The 15,066-nt window shown below is 44.9% G+C and overlaps 1 long non-coding RNA gene across 1 annotated transcript; it reads right to left on the bottom strand.

Annotated features, from left to right (window-relative positions):
• Positions 1-3,904: 3,904 nt before the first annotated feature.
• LOC135050796 (uncharacterized) lies at positions 3,905-13,500 on the bottom strand. Its single transcript, XR_010241826.1, has 3 exons — positions 13,388-13,500; positions 6,761-6,820; positions 3,905-3,928 (listed from the first exon to the last, which is right to left on the bottom strand). It is a non-coding gene; the product is annotated as an uncharacterized LOC135050796 (long non-coding RNA).
• Positions 13,501-15,066: the final 1,566 nt, after the last annotated feature.

Below are 15,066 nucleotides of genomic sequence, written 5' to 3'. Positions count from 1 at the left end.
TTCTTATGTCCATAACTATTCGCACGAGCGATTAATCCGCTTCAAACCAACACCGGAATATTGCTAATTAAATACTCTTCCGATGGGTACTAAACACCACTGTATTACTCCTGTCTGACCCTTCGTATCAAACAAAGAGGGATTTCTCTGTTCACGAACATTCTATATTAACCAAACTTTCAGAATCTATCAAAGGGACCATGATCTACAAAATACATTATATAGTGAAAATATGTAACGATTGAGTCGCACGCTACGATCACATAAACTCTACCGTAAATACGCATACCGTGCGCCCGCGGGTGCCCGCGACTGTGAGTATGCGCACGTACGGGAGAGCGTACGCATGCGCAGCACGGACCTGTGTGAGGTGCAAATATGGTAGTGTGCATAGAGATATTTTTCTGACTTTGACAATCCTAATCAGTTTCCCAGTGATACAGTACATGCCACCCACTGTATTATACTGTACATGTCACACTTACTGTATGCTATTGCTACAATGTACAGTATGCTCAATCTACTGTGAGATAGTGTCCTAGTCCCTTGCATTGTACTGCTGCCATGTCCCTTGATGCATCTTTCTGCATTCCTTGTAAAGCACACTTGGGGTAGATGTACAGTATGAAACAGTAAGAAGACGGAGAAGTGTGCATACAGTATCAATCAACTGCTACCTGTACATTGATTGATTGGCTGTTTGGAATGAAATTCTGGTAATGGATGATTGTCATTTGCTCTCATCCATTACAAGAATTTCATTCCAAACAGCCAGATCTGGCAGATTATCGGCCAGATAATTGTATGGTGTACAGTATGCCTAGCTTATACAGTAGAAAAAGATACTATACAATGGAGTACAATAACAAAAATATTTATTAAACAAAAATAAAATTAAACTGATCTTAGTAAGAAATTAAAGAAGTGGTCCACTAACAGGTGGACCACCACCCGCAGGAGCAGGAGAGCACGCTGCAACTGTTCTGTGGGAAAAAAGGACAGTATTACAACACAAATACTGAATACTTTACAGTGTAGTAATGGCAATACAGTACTGTACTCTATATTAGAAAATCTTGTTATTTACAATGTACAGTACTGTATTGTCAGTACAGTAAATAGAACACTACTGTATGCTGTCGAGGTAATTTAAGCATTGCTATAGTTTACCTCTTGTATAAGTGGGCTGCTGCCTGCCGGCTTCTGGGCCAGCCCATCTTTCATGGCCCTGTCTAGGGCCACCATAAATCATTGGCTCTGTATTGGAGAGAAAAAAAAAATAGTCACATTCCAATACAGGTTGAGTATCCCTTATTCAAAATGCTTGGGACCAGAGGTATTTTGGATATCGGATTTTTCCGTATTTTGGAATAATTGCATACCATAATGAGATATCATGGTGTTGGGACCTAAATCTAGGCACAGAAGGCATTTATGTTTCAAATACACTTTATACACACAGCCTGAAGGTCATTTTATCCAATATTTTTTATAACTTTGTGCATTAAACAAAATGTGTGTACATTCACACAATTCATTTATGTTTCATATACACATTATACACACAGCCTGAAGGTCATTTAATACAATATTTTTAATAACTTTGTGTATTAAACAAAATTTGTGTACATTGAGCCATCAGAAAACAAAGGTTTCACTATCTCACTCTCACTCAAAAAAGTCCGTATTTCGGAATATTCCGTATTTCGGAATATTTGGATATGGGATACTCAACCTGTACTATACAATTACTATGGTATACTGTAGGTACAGTATTATACTGTATTGCTGGCATTCAAAATATAAAGTACTGTACAAGAGTTTAGCTTCAACAGGTCATAAACAAATTGTCAAAGGAATAAAACACCACAGCACAAATACTGTAGACATTTATGTATTAGCAGTTATGACATTTAATGACAGCTTCAGTGTGGCAAAAAAAGAGGGGTTACAGTGCTGTAGGTGGTGTTGAAGGGAGTACTATCAATAATAGTGGACTGTACTCAGAGCCAGCCATAACCAATATGATTCCCTAGACAAGTTTTTGGATGGGGCCCCCTTGCACAGACGCTATTTCCGCCTCTTGCCCTGTACCCCTTTCCCAGCACCATCACCCCTCAACCATAGCAGTCCTCATTTTGGTGCTCCTACAACCTACTGTATGTTTAAAATAGGAACAGTGTGCACATTCGGTGTGCATCCCAAAACGGTGCATGTTCTTGCTGGGAAGGGGCATGGCCACACAGTAATTCCCCAAGTTGAAATTACGCCACACAGTACTGCAACTTTATTCACATTATATCATGCAATAGTGTCTCTTATTCTCGTTACATCATATGATAGTACCACATTACTCCTCAAAGTATTCCCACTTAATCACATTGCATCACATCATATTACGCTTTGTTCACATTAGACCACACAGTAGTGCCCTTGCTACAGTATGTTACACAACAAAGTACTGTAGTACCCCTTATACACATAATGCTGCACATTAGTAATGCATTTTGTATGCAGATAGAGACGCAGTCACACACAGAATATACTGTATGCATGCTGCATATCATGTTAATCAGCAGAAGCTTCTTGTGCCCTTAGGCATTTGCCAAGTATGCCTATACCTAGGGCAGGCTCAGACTGTACTGTAAGTAACAGATGGAAAAGCACAACAGATAGGAGGGCCCTGCTCAAAAGATCTTATAGTACTGTACAGTACAGTACATTGGGGCTAATTCAGACCTGATTGTACTGCTGCATTCACATATTCACCCTTGCAAGCGTGCAAATGCATGTGTATGCAGAGCTGTGAAAATCCAGTATGTGCAGTTTGTGCGCAGCCCAGGGCTTTGTCCTACTGTGCGATGAGATCAGGCTGAGTTGGGACCGAGCTGACATCAAACACCCTCCCTAATAACTCGTGTCCAAATGCGTTTTTCCAGACACTCCCAGTAAATGGTCAGTTTTCACCCACAAACAGCCTCTTCCTGTCAATCGCCTTGCGAACGCCCGTGCGATCGTAATTTTTGAACCAGACTGTCGCCAATGCCTATTGTTGTTTGGCAGCGTGTGTGAGCATTGCGGTACGCCCAGCAGCCATCAGGTCTGAATCACCCCCACTGTGCATTTGGATTACATACACAATCCCACCGGACGGGATACTGGCTATTTACAGTATATACTGTACCAACAGCTGCATCCCTCCTGCCAGAATGCCGGCAGAGGGATGAGTGCTCCAAGTCTCCTTGCAGCCTTGTTGCTCTCGCCACGCAGCATAACTCCACACAGGATCTATTCTCACTCTATGGGTGTCGTGGACACCCACAAGTGGGAACATATGTAGCGTAGGGATTACGCCTATCGGCATTGTCACTGTTAACCCGACAGTCGGCATTTAACTGCAATGAGCAGAAGACAGAAATGTATAGACTGTCAGTATGGAAGAGAGGGGTAGGATGAAAGATGGCTGGGTGTGATGAAGAAGTGGGCATTGAGAGCCTGTCTTACAAACAAGTTTAATATACTGTACAGTACTGTACAGTACTTTAGACCTGGAGAATTCCAGAGATACAGTACTATACAGTACTGTAGAGAGCAGCTTCTGCAAAATATTGGAGGTGGCAGTTTAAGAAAGAAATCAGTAGTCAGGAAACGCAGCATGCATTTGTGGAGTGAAGAGGGTGAAAAAGGAGAGAATGTACAGTATCAGCTCAGTGTTATACATGTTAGAGTATAGTACAGTGCATTATGTATTTCTCTCCTATTACCTGGTGTCTCCTCCACTGGTTGGCGACGGACTGTAAAAAGATAAAATACAGTTAGTCATATCAGTTTGACTTAAAATAATGTTGGAGAAAAAAATACTGTAATTACAGTACCAACTATTGCTACTGTACAGTATATTTACCAAAAATGTATTCAGGCTCGTCATCTGTGGGTAAAAGAGAAGAATATTATAAGATACAGTATACAGTAAAAAGTATAGTAATAGTACACTAGTGTCCAGGCCCGGTGACCAGTGGCGTGCGGTGAGGTCAGTGGCTAGTGAGGCACTGCAGCCATAATGTCCGCCGAATCCTGCCGATGACCCCTACCACCGCCGAGCCAATGCCCGCTATTGCCTCTGAGCCGGTACCCGCTGCCACCGCCAATGGCTTACAAACTCGCCCACCATCAACTGACCCAGCCCTCCGCCACTAATTTCTATCTCAGTCCGATGCCGCCAATGCCCGCTGCCTGCTCATCATACTTGTGATATAGTGTACATTTTTATAGAAAAAAAAAAAAATTAGTGTTTGGGACTGGGAAGGGAGTTGGAGGAGGACATGAATGCAATTTTGTTGTCCAGGGCTTCCATTAACTTAATGGAGAAGGGTCTGAATGGGTTAAAAAAAATGCGTGGGGTCCCCCCTCCTTATTATAACCAGCCTCGGGCTCTTTGAGCCAGTCCTGGTTGTTTAAATACTGGGGAAAAAATTGGACAGGGGTTCCCCGTATTTAGACAACCAGCACCGGGCTCTTAGTCTGGTCCTGGTTCCAAAAATACGGGGGACAAAAGATGTAGGGTCCCCCGTATTTTTAAAATCAGCACCGGGCTCCACTAGCCAGAGAGATAATGCCACAGCCGGGGGACACTTTTATATTGGTCCCTGCGGCCGTGGCATTACCCCCCCAACTAGTCACCTCTGGCCGGGGTACCCTGGAGGAGTGGGGACCCCTTAAATCAAGGGGTCCCCCCCCCTCCAGGCACCCAAGGGCCAGGGGTGAAGCCCGAGGCTGTCCCCAGCACCCCTGGGCGGTGGGTGCCGGGCTGATAGCCATGTGTGTAAAAAAAGAATATTGTTTTTTGTTGTGGAACTACAAGGCCCAGCAATCCTCCCCCGCTTGCTGGTACTTGGAGAACCTCAAGTACCAGCAGGCGGGGAAATAACGGGCTCACTGGTACCGTTCTACAACAACAAAAATACCCAAATAAAAACACAAACACACACACCGTGACAGTAAAATTTTATTAAAACACACTTACACACTCACACACTCACACATACTTACCTACATCCCACGCCGGTCACGTCCACTTGTCCAGTAGAATCCAATAAGGTACCTGTAAAAATGAGAGAGATTACTTACCTACATCCCACGCCGATCACGTCCACTTGTCCAGTAGAATCCAAAGGGGTACCTGTAAAAATGAACATTATACTTACATATGATCCACAGGAGGGGGAGAGAGAGAGAGAGAGAGAGAGAGAGAGAGAGGGAGAGAGAGAGAGAGAGAGAGAGAGAGAGAGAGAGAAAGAAAGAAAGAAAGAAAGAAAGAAAGAAAGAAAGAAAGAAAGAAAGAAAGAAAGAAAGAAAGAAAGAAAGAAAGAAAAGACACAGAACTAACCTGCTGCTGCTGGAGCCGGCGGAGGAGGACAGCCGCACAAGCCACCGCTGCTGCCTGTTAGATGATCGGGAGCCGGGAGGACGGGGGGGGAGAGCTGCACACTCCGCAGGACCGCCGCTTGTAAGGTGAGCGGGAGCCGGTGGACGGGAAGGGGGGGGGGGGGAAAGCCGCAGACACACTGCCCACCGCTACTCCCGGCTATCATTAACGCCAGGACCCGCCGCCTCCAGCGCCGCATGTGGGTGATTGGACAAGCGGATCCAGCGCTGGATCCGCTGTCCAATCAGAGGTGCCTCGCTGACGGGGGGGTGGTGTCCCTGTCAGCGAGGCACTTGGAACAGTGCCGCTTTCCCTAAGTTTTTTCATGGGCTTTTACAGCCCAGTGCTAGGCTCCGCCCCCCGCACTGTCCCGTTCCCATTATCCACGGGAGGCACCTACTGTCAGTGCCCCCCAAACTGCTTTAAAGCAGTAAAATGATTAGGATTCAATAAAGAAGATACTTATGACACAGAATATGTGTCATAAGTATCTTCTTTTTATTATTTTAATAATTAATCACAGGGGAGGCACTGCCTCCCCTGCCTCCCCTGACTGCATGTCCCTGCCGGTGACAGGTGTGTAAAAATAGGAATGCTTGTGACAGGCATGGTGATTCCAAGGGGCCCCACCGAGACCATCAGAAAATTTGTGAGTGGCCCGTATGCCGGTGATTATGACTAGACTAAGGTAGCAACTTTTTTTTTTGAATTATGCATACTGTACAGTACTGTACTGTATGTGCTACCTATTTACACTCCATGCAATGATGGCATATTGTATAGTACATTTAAAATATTTAGCAGTTACTGTAGTGGTAATTTTTGGGATGACAGTATCAGCATACCGTAAGCATCTAACTGCGGCCCCCAAACAGATGCCGCCCCTAGGTACAGTACGTGCCTCTCATGCCTAATGGGAAATTCATCACTGCCAGTAGCTAGAGAGAGATGAATGGAGAGACAGTGACAAGGAGAGAGAGAGAGAGAGAGAGAGAGAGAGAGAGAGAGAGAGAGAGAGAGAGAGAGGTCAATTTAGTAAGATGGGAGTTTTTTTTAGAACAGGTGATGTTGTCCATACAGTAGCAACCAATCAAATATTACCTACTGTGCTGCATTATCATCTGTAAGTGTAGCTAGATAAATGTTAATGTGGAATGTGATCGGTTGCTACTGTATGGGCAACATCACCAGTTCAAACAAAAACACTCATCTAAAGTCCCCCATCCACTATTCTGATTTGTGCAATTTTCATCCGATTTCTACGCATTTGCCAGAAAAAACTGATGAAAAGTGCTACTCTGATGGCATCTGATCAATGTCAGTAATAATTCTTACCACTAAATTGCGCCTCATCATCATCCTCCTCCTCCTCGGCGGCCTGTTCCAGTGTAGGGCCTGTGAAAAAAAACATTAATGAGAAAAAAAGGTTCATTCCAGGAAATACACTACTGTACTATTTTCAACACGATGTTGCACATACAGAAACATAGAATTTGACGACAAATGCTGTAAGAACCACTTTGCCCATCTAATCTCCCTATTTTTTTACCATTTTTTACATCAAACCTTATTTGATCCTTATTTCTTTGTAAGGATATCCTTATGTCTCTTCCATGCATGTTTAAATTAGTGATGAGCGGGTTCGGTTTCTCGGAAACCGAACCCCCCCGAACTTCACCCTTTTTACACGGGTCCGAGCCATACTCGGATTCTCCCGTATGGCTCGGGTAACCCGAGCGCGCCCAAACGTCATCATCCCGCTGTCGGATTCTCGCGAGATTCAGATTCTATATAAGCAGCCGCGCGTCGCCGCCATTTTCACTCATGCATTGGAAATGTTAGGGAGAGGACGTGGCTGGCGTCCTCTCCGTTATTGTTGAACTTGATTGTGCACTATTGCTTAATTGTGGGGAGGGCTGGGGAGCAGCTGTATAATATAGGAGGAGTACAGTGCAGAGTTTTGCTGATTAGTGACCACCAGTTATCCGTTCTCTGCCTGAAAAAAACGCTCCATATCTGTGCTCAGTGTGCTGCATATATCTGTGCTCACACTGCTTAATTGTGGGGACTGGGGAGCAGCTGTATTATATAGCAGGAGTACAGTGCAGAGTTTTGCTGACAGTGACCACCAGTATACGTTGTCTGCCTGAAAAACAATCCATATCTGTGCTCAATGTGCTGCTTTATTGTGGGGACTGGGGACCACCAGTATAATATTATATAGGAGGAGTACAGTGCAGAGTTTTGCTGACCAGTGACCACCAGTATATAATATATAGCATTACGGTACAGTAGGCCACTGCTGTACCTACCTCTGTGTCGTCATTAAGTATACTATCCATCTAGATTCTATACCTGTGGTGCATTTCAGTTGTGCAGTTTGCTGACACAGTGACCACCAGTATATATAGCAGTACGGTACGGAAGGCCACTGCTGTACCTACCTCTGTGTCGTCATTAAGTATACTATCCATCTACATTCTATACCTGTGGTGCATTTTAGTTTTGCAGTTTGCTGACACAGTGACCACCAGTATACTATATATAGCAGTACGGTACGGAAGGCCACTGCTGTACCTACCTCTGTGTCGTCATTAAGTATACTATCCATCTACATTCTATACCTGTGGTGCATTTTAGTTTTGTAGTTTGCTGACACAGTGACCACCAGTATACTATATATAGCAGTACGGAAGGCCACTGCTGTACCTACCTCTGTGTTGACATTAAGTATACTATCCATCTACATTCTATACCTGTGGTGCATTTTAGTTTTGTAGTTTGCAGACACAGTGACCACCAGTATACTATATATAGCAGTACGGAAGGCCACTGCTCTACCTACCTCTGTGTCGTCAAGTATACTATCCATCCATACCTGTGGTGCATTTCAGTTGTGCGCAGTATATATAGTAGCAGGCCATTGCTATTGATAGTTACTGGCATATAATTCCACACATTTAAAAATGGAGAACAAAAATGTGGAGGTTAAAATAGGGAAAGATCAAGATCCACTTCCACCTCGTGCTGAAGCTGCTGCCACTAGTCATGGCCGAGACGATGAAATGCCATCAACGTCGTCTGCCAAGGCCGATGCCCAATGTCATAGTAGAGAGCATGTAAAATCCAAAAAACAAAAGTTCAGTAAAATGACCCAAAAATCAAAATTAAAAGCATCTGAGGAGAAGCGTAAACTTGCCAATATGCCATTTACGACACGGAGTGGCAAGGAACGGCTGAGGCCCTGGCCTATGTTCATGGCTAGTGGTTCAGCTTCACATGAGGATGGAAGCACTCATCCTCTCGCTAGAAAAATGAAAAGACTTAAGTTGGCAAAAGCACAGCAAAGAACTGTGCGTTCTTCTAAATCACAAATCCCCAAGGAGAGTCCAATTGTGTCGGTTGCGATGCCTGACCTTCCCAACACTGGACGGGAAGAGCTTGCGCCTTCCACCATTTGCACGCCCCCTGCAAGTGCTGGAAGGAGCACCCGCAGTCCAGTTCCTGATAGTCAAATTGAAGATGCCACTGTTGAAGTACACCAGGATGAGGATATGGGTGTTGCTGGCGCTGGGGAGGAAATTGACAAGGAGGATTCTGATGGTGAGGTGGTTTGTTTAAGTCAGGCACCCGGGGAGACACCTGTTGTCCGTGGGACGAATATGGCCATTGACATGCCTGGTCAAATACAAAAAAAAATCACCTCTTCGGTGTGGAATTATTTCAACACAAATGCGGACAACAGGTGTCAAGCCGTGTGTTGCCTTTGTCAAGCTGTAATAAGTAGGGGTAAGGACGTTAACCACCTCGGAACATCCTCCCTTATACGTCACCTGCAGCGCATTCATCATAAGTCAGTGACAAGTTCAAAAACTTTGGGTGACAGCGGAAGCAGTCCACTGACCACTAAATCCCTTCCTCTTGTAACCAAGCTCCTTAAAACCACACCACCAACTCCCTCAGTGTCAATTTCCTCCTTACCCAGGAAAGCCAATAGTCCTGCAGGCCATGTCACTGGCAAGTCTGACGAGTCCTCTCCTGCCTGGGATTCCTCCGATGCATCCTTGAGTGTAACGTCTATTGCTGCTGGTGCTGCTATTGTAGCTGCTGGGAGTCGATCGTCATCCCAGAGGGGAAGTCGGAAGACCACTTGTACTACTTCCAGTAAGCAATTGACAGTCCAACAGTCCTTTGCGAGGAAGATGAAATATCACAGCAGTCATCCTGCTGCAAAGCAGATAACTCAGGCCTTGGCAGCCTGGGCGGTGAGAAATGTGGTTCCGGTATCCACCATTAATTCAGAGGCAACTAGAGACTTGATTGAGGTACTGTGTACCCGGTACCAAATATCATCTAGGTTCCATTTCTCTAGGCAGGTGATACCGAAAATGTACACAGACCTCAGAAAAAGACTCACCAGTGTCCTAAAAAATGCAGTTGTACCCAATGTCCACTTAACCACGGACATGTGGACAAGTGGAGCAGGGCAGACTCAGGACTATATGACTGTGACAGCCCACTGGGTAGATGTATTGCCTCCCGCAGCAAGAACAGCAGCAGCGGCACCAGTAGCAGCATCTCGCAAACGCCAACTCGTTCCTAGGCAGGCTACGCTTTGTATCACTGCTTTCCAGAAGAGGCACACAGCTGACAACCTCTTACGAAAACTGAGGAAGATCATCGCAGAATGGCTTACCCCAATTGGACTCTCCTGGGGATTTGTGACATCGGACAACGCCAGCAATATTGTGCGTGCATTACATCTGGGCAAATTCCAGCACGTCCCATGTTTTGCACATACATTGAATTTGGTGGTGCAGAATTATTTAAAAAACGACAGGCGCGTGCAAGAGATGCTGTCGGTGGCCCGAAGAATTGCGGGCCACTTTCGGCATTCAGCCACCGCGTACAGAAGACTGGAGCACCAGCAAACAATCCTGAACCTGCCCTGCCATCATCTGAATCAAGAGGTGGTAACGAGGTGGAATTCAACCCTCTATATGCTTCAGAGGATGGAGGAGCAGCAAAAGGCCATTCAAGCCTATACATCTGGCCACAATATAGGCAAAGGAGGGGGAATGCACCTGACTCAAGCGCAGTGGAGAATGATTTCAACGTTGTGCAAGGTTCTGCAACTCTTTGAACTTGCCACACGTGAAGTCAGTTCAGACACTGCCAGCCAGTCATTCCCCTCATCAGGCTTTTGCAGAAGAAGCTGGAGACATTGAAGGAGAAGCTAAAACAGAGCCATTCCGCTAGGCATGTGGGACTTGTGGATGGAGCCCTTAATTCGCTTAACCAGGATTCACGGGTGGTCAATCTGTTGAAATCAGAGCACTACATTTTGGCCACCGTGCTCGATCCTAGATTTAAAACCTACGTTGTATCTCTCTTTCCAGCAGACACAAGTCTGCAGAGGTTCAAAGACCTGCTGGTGAGAAAATTGTCAAGTCAAGCGGGACGTGACCCGTCAACATCTCCTCCTTCACATTCTCCCGCAACTGGGAGTGCGAGGAAAAGGCTAAGAATTCCGAGCCCACCCGTTGGCGGTGATGCTGGGCAGTCTGGAGCGAGTGCTGACATCTGGTCCGGACTGAAGGACCTGCCAACGATTACTGACATGTCGTCTACTGTCACTTCATATGATTCTCTCACCATTGAAAAAATGGTGGAGGATTATATGAGTGACCGCATCCAAGTAGGCACGTCAGACAGTCCGTACGTATACTGACAGGAAAAAGAGGCAATTTGGAGGCCCTTGCACAAACTGGCTTTATTCTACCTAAGTTGCCTTCCCTCCAGTGTGTACTCCGAAAGAGTGTTTAGTGCAGCCGCTCACCTTGTCAGCAATCGGCGTACGAGGTTACTTCCAGAAAATGTGGAGAAGATGATGTTCATCAAAATGAATTATAATCAATTCCTCCGTGGACACATTCACCAGCAGCAATTGCCTCCACAAAGTACACAGGGACCTGAGATGGTAGATTCCAGTGGGGACGAATTAATAATCTGTGAGGAGGGGGATGTACACAGTGAAAGGGGTGAGGAATCGGAGGATGATGATGAGGTGGATATCTTGCCTCTGTAGAGCCAGTTTGTGCAAGGAGAGATTGATTGCTTCTTTTTTTGGTGGGGGCCCAAACCAACCAGTCATTTCAGTCACAGTCGTGTGGCAGACCCTGTCGCTGAAATGATGGGTTCGTTAAAGTGTGCATGTCCTGTTTATACAACATAAGGGTGGGTGGGAGGGCCCAAGGACAATTCCATCTTGCACCTCTTTTTTCTTTCATTTTTCTTTGCATCATGTGCTGTTTGGGGACAATTTTTTTGAAGTGCCATCCTGCCTGACACTGCAGTGCCACTCCTAGATGGGCCAGGTGTTTGTGTCGGCCACTTGTGTCGCTTAGCTTAGTCACACAGCGACCTTGGTGCGCCTCTTTTTTTCTTTGCATCATGTGCTGTTTGGGGACAATTTTTTTTAAGTGCCATCCTGCCTGACACTGCAGTGCCACTCCTAGATGGGCCAGGTGTTTGTGTCGGCCACTTGTGTCGCTTAGCTTAGTCACACAGCGACCTTGGTGCGCCTCTTTTTTTCTTTGCATCATGTGCTGTTTGGGGACAATTTCTCTGAAGTGCCATCCTGCCTGACACTGCAGTGCCACTCCTAGATGGGCCAGGTATTTGTGTCGGCCACTTGTGTCGCTTAGCTTAGTCACACAGCGACCTTGGGTCGCCTCTTTTTTTCTTTGCATCATGTGCTGTTTGGGGACTATTTTTTTGAAGTGCCATCCTGCCTGACACTGCAGTGCCATTCCTAGATGGGCCAGGTGTTTGTGTCGGCCACTTGTGTCGCTTAGCTTAGCCATCCAGCGACCTCGGTCCAAATTTTAGGACTAAAAATAATATTGTGAGGTGTGAGATGTTCAGAATAGACTGGAAATGAGTGGAAATTATGGTTATTGAGGTTAATAAAACTATGGGATCAAAATGACCCCCAAATTCTATGATTTAAGCTGTTTTTTAGGTTTTTTTGTAAAAAACACCCAAATTCAAAACACACCCGAATCCGACAAAAAAATTTCGGTGAGGTTTTGCCAAAACGCGTCTGAATCCAAAACACGGCCGCGGAACCGAATCCAAAACCAAAACACAAAACCCGAAAAATGTCTGGTGCACATCACTAGTTTAAATACTGTAGCTCTACTGCTTTAGGCTCTACCACCTCTGATGGGAGGCTATTCCACTTGTCCACTGCACTTTCTGTGAAGTAGTTTTTCTTAAAATTCCCCCTGAACCCTCCCCCCCCCCCCCCCCTTTCCAGTCTCAGTGCACGTCCTCGTGTCCTATTGCTTGCAGTATCTTCATTAGGAGAATATTTCCCTCCTGGACTTTATTATTATTGTTTTGATGTTGGATTCTGGCGTGTTTTGGATTCTGGTGTTTTTTTTCCAAAACCCCCTCAAAAACAGCTTAAATCATAGCATTTGGGGGTAATTTTGATCCTATAGTATTATTAACCTCAATAACCATAATTTCCACTCATTTCCAGTCTATTCTGAACACCTTACACCTCACACCTCACAATATTATTTTAAGTCCTAAAATTTGCACCGAGGTCGCTGGATGACTAAGCTAAGCGACCCAAGTAGCCGGCACAAACACCTGGCCCATCTAGGAGTGGCACTGCAGTGGCAGACAGGATGGCACTTATACAAAATTGCCCCAAACATCACATGATGCAAAGATAAATAAATAAAAAAAGAGGTACAAGATGGGATTGTCCTTGGGCAGTGGAGGTAGTGGAGGAGGTTTAGGATACCGTACCTCACCCTGTTGGGATTTCTGCAATCATGATGCCGCTGTCGGTCACCTGACCGCTGGAATCCTGACTGCTGATCACGCAAACCCAACCCATTGGTTTAACACAATGTACAGTACAGTACAATACTGCAGTTTACTTACCAAGTTGGGGAGAGGGCTTCTCCTCCTCCTCTTCCTCCTCTTCCTCCTCGTCACTGTCAATAATTACTGAGTGGAAGAAAATAATAATATATAAACAGAATACAGTAGAGTACAGTTACAGTACTACAAAATTGCACAGTAGTCTACAGTCGTACAGTGCTACAGGAGGCAGAGAGATATTCATAATACAGTAGGAGCAGAATGACTGTCCAGTGGTAGGGGACATACAGTACTGTACCTGTAATTAAAACACCTGCTGTCTGGATCCCAACATTCAGAATGCAGAGTCCGGAATCAGAGTATGATTGGAGGGTTAGGCTAGAGGAGGGTGGGTTGGATGCACAATTTTGGGCACCATGCTACAAAATGGATATCGTGAAACTCAAAAAGGTTCAGAGGCGGGCTACCAAACTGTATATATATATATATATATATATATATATGTAGAGGGGGGGATAAGGGTATCAGCGACCGACAGTGTCTGATAAAATATGTTATAAATATTAAGAGACTTGCTGGATACGTAAATAATAACAATAAATTTATTTATACAATCTAAAAAATTACTATCAGGATGGGTTAAAAGCCGGAGGATATATACTGTTAAATAATACCAGGTAAAAGATAGCAAAAAAAAACTAGGTAAATTACATATAATAAAAAGCAATAAATAATTAAATATCGGATAAGAGAGTGCTGCTTATCTTTAAAAATGGAGAGTCAATTGAGGTACACCAACGCGTTTCGTCCGTCAGACTTCATCAGCTGTTGGAATACCGACATTCAGAATGCAGAGTCTGGATTCAGAGTATGATTGGAGGGTTAGGCTAGTGGAGGGTGGGTAGGATGCACAATTTTGGGCACCATACTACAAAATGGATATCGTGGAACTAGAAAAGGTTCAGAGGCGGTCTACCAAACTGATCAAGTGGATTGAGAAGCTGGAATACGAGGAAAGGCTTGCTAGGCTAGGCATGTTTACATTGGAAAAGAGGAGATTAAGAGGGGACATGATTAACCTTTACAAATATATACAGTAAGGGGACAATACACAGGAACTGTTTTTGATAAGATCGACACAGAGGACACGTGCACAGTCACTTGTGTTGGAGGAGAGGCGATTTCGCACACAGAGGCGAAAAGGGGTCTTCACAGTGAGGGAAATACTGTACATGTTTGGAATTCCCTGCCTGAAAAGTAACAAAAGTGGACTCGGTCAATACTTTTAAGAATGGGCTTGAGAAAATCCTACTGTACTTACTATACTGTGGCTCTTCCTCCTCCTCCTCCCCCGACTCCACATAAGTGACATCTGTGTTGAATATTAAAAAAAAATTATAAACCAAAAAGAAAAGTCAAATTTGCCATTGTTATTTCCAATACTACTGTACTAAAGTATTATCCAATACTTTACAGTAGTACAGTGCTACAGAAAGTAGAGAGGCAGAGAGACATTCTTAGCCAGAGTGTGGAATGACCGTCCATTGGTAGGGGACGTACTGTACCTGCATCTAAAATACCAGCTGTCCAGACCCCGGCATTCAGAATGAAGAGGCCGGAATCAGAGTATAAATGGAGTGTTAGGGGGTAGTGGAGGAGGGTTTCGATACCATACCTCAACCTGATGGGATTTCTGCAATCAGGATGCCGCTGTCGGTCACTTGACTGCTGGAATCCTG

The sequence above is a fragment of the Pseudophryne corroboree genome, chromosome 2, assembly GCF_028390025.1.
Source record: "Pseudophryne corroboree isolate aPseCor3 chromosome 2, aPseCor3.hap2, whole genome shotgun sequence".
Classification (NCBI taxonomy): Eukaryota; Metazoa; Chordata; class Amphibia; order Anura; family Myobatrachidae; genus Pseudophryne; species Pseudophryne corroboree.
The sequence above is the reverse complement of the archived record's forward strand: the minus strand, read 5'-3'. Positions and strand labels throughout refer to the sequence as shown.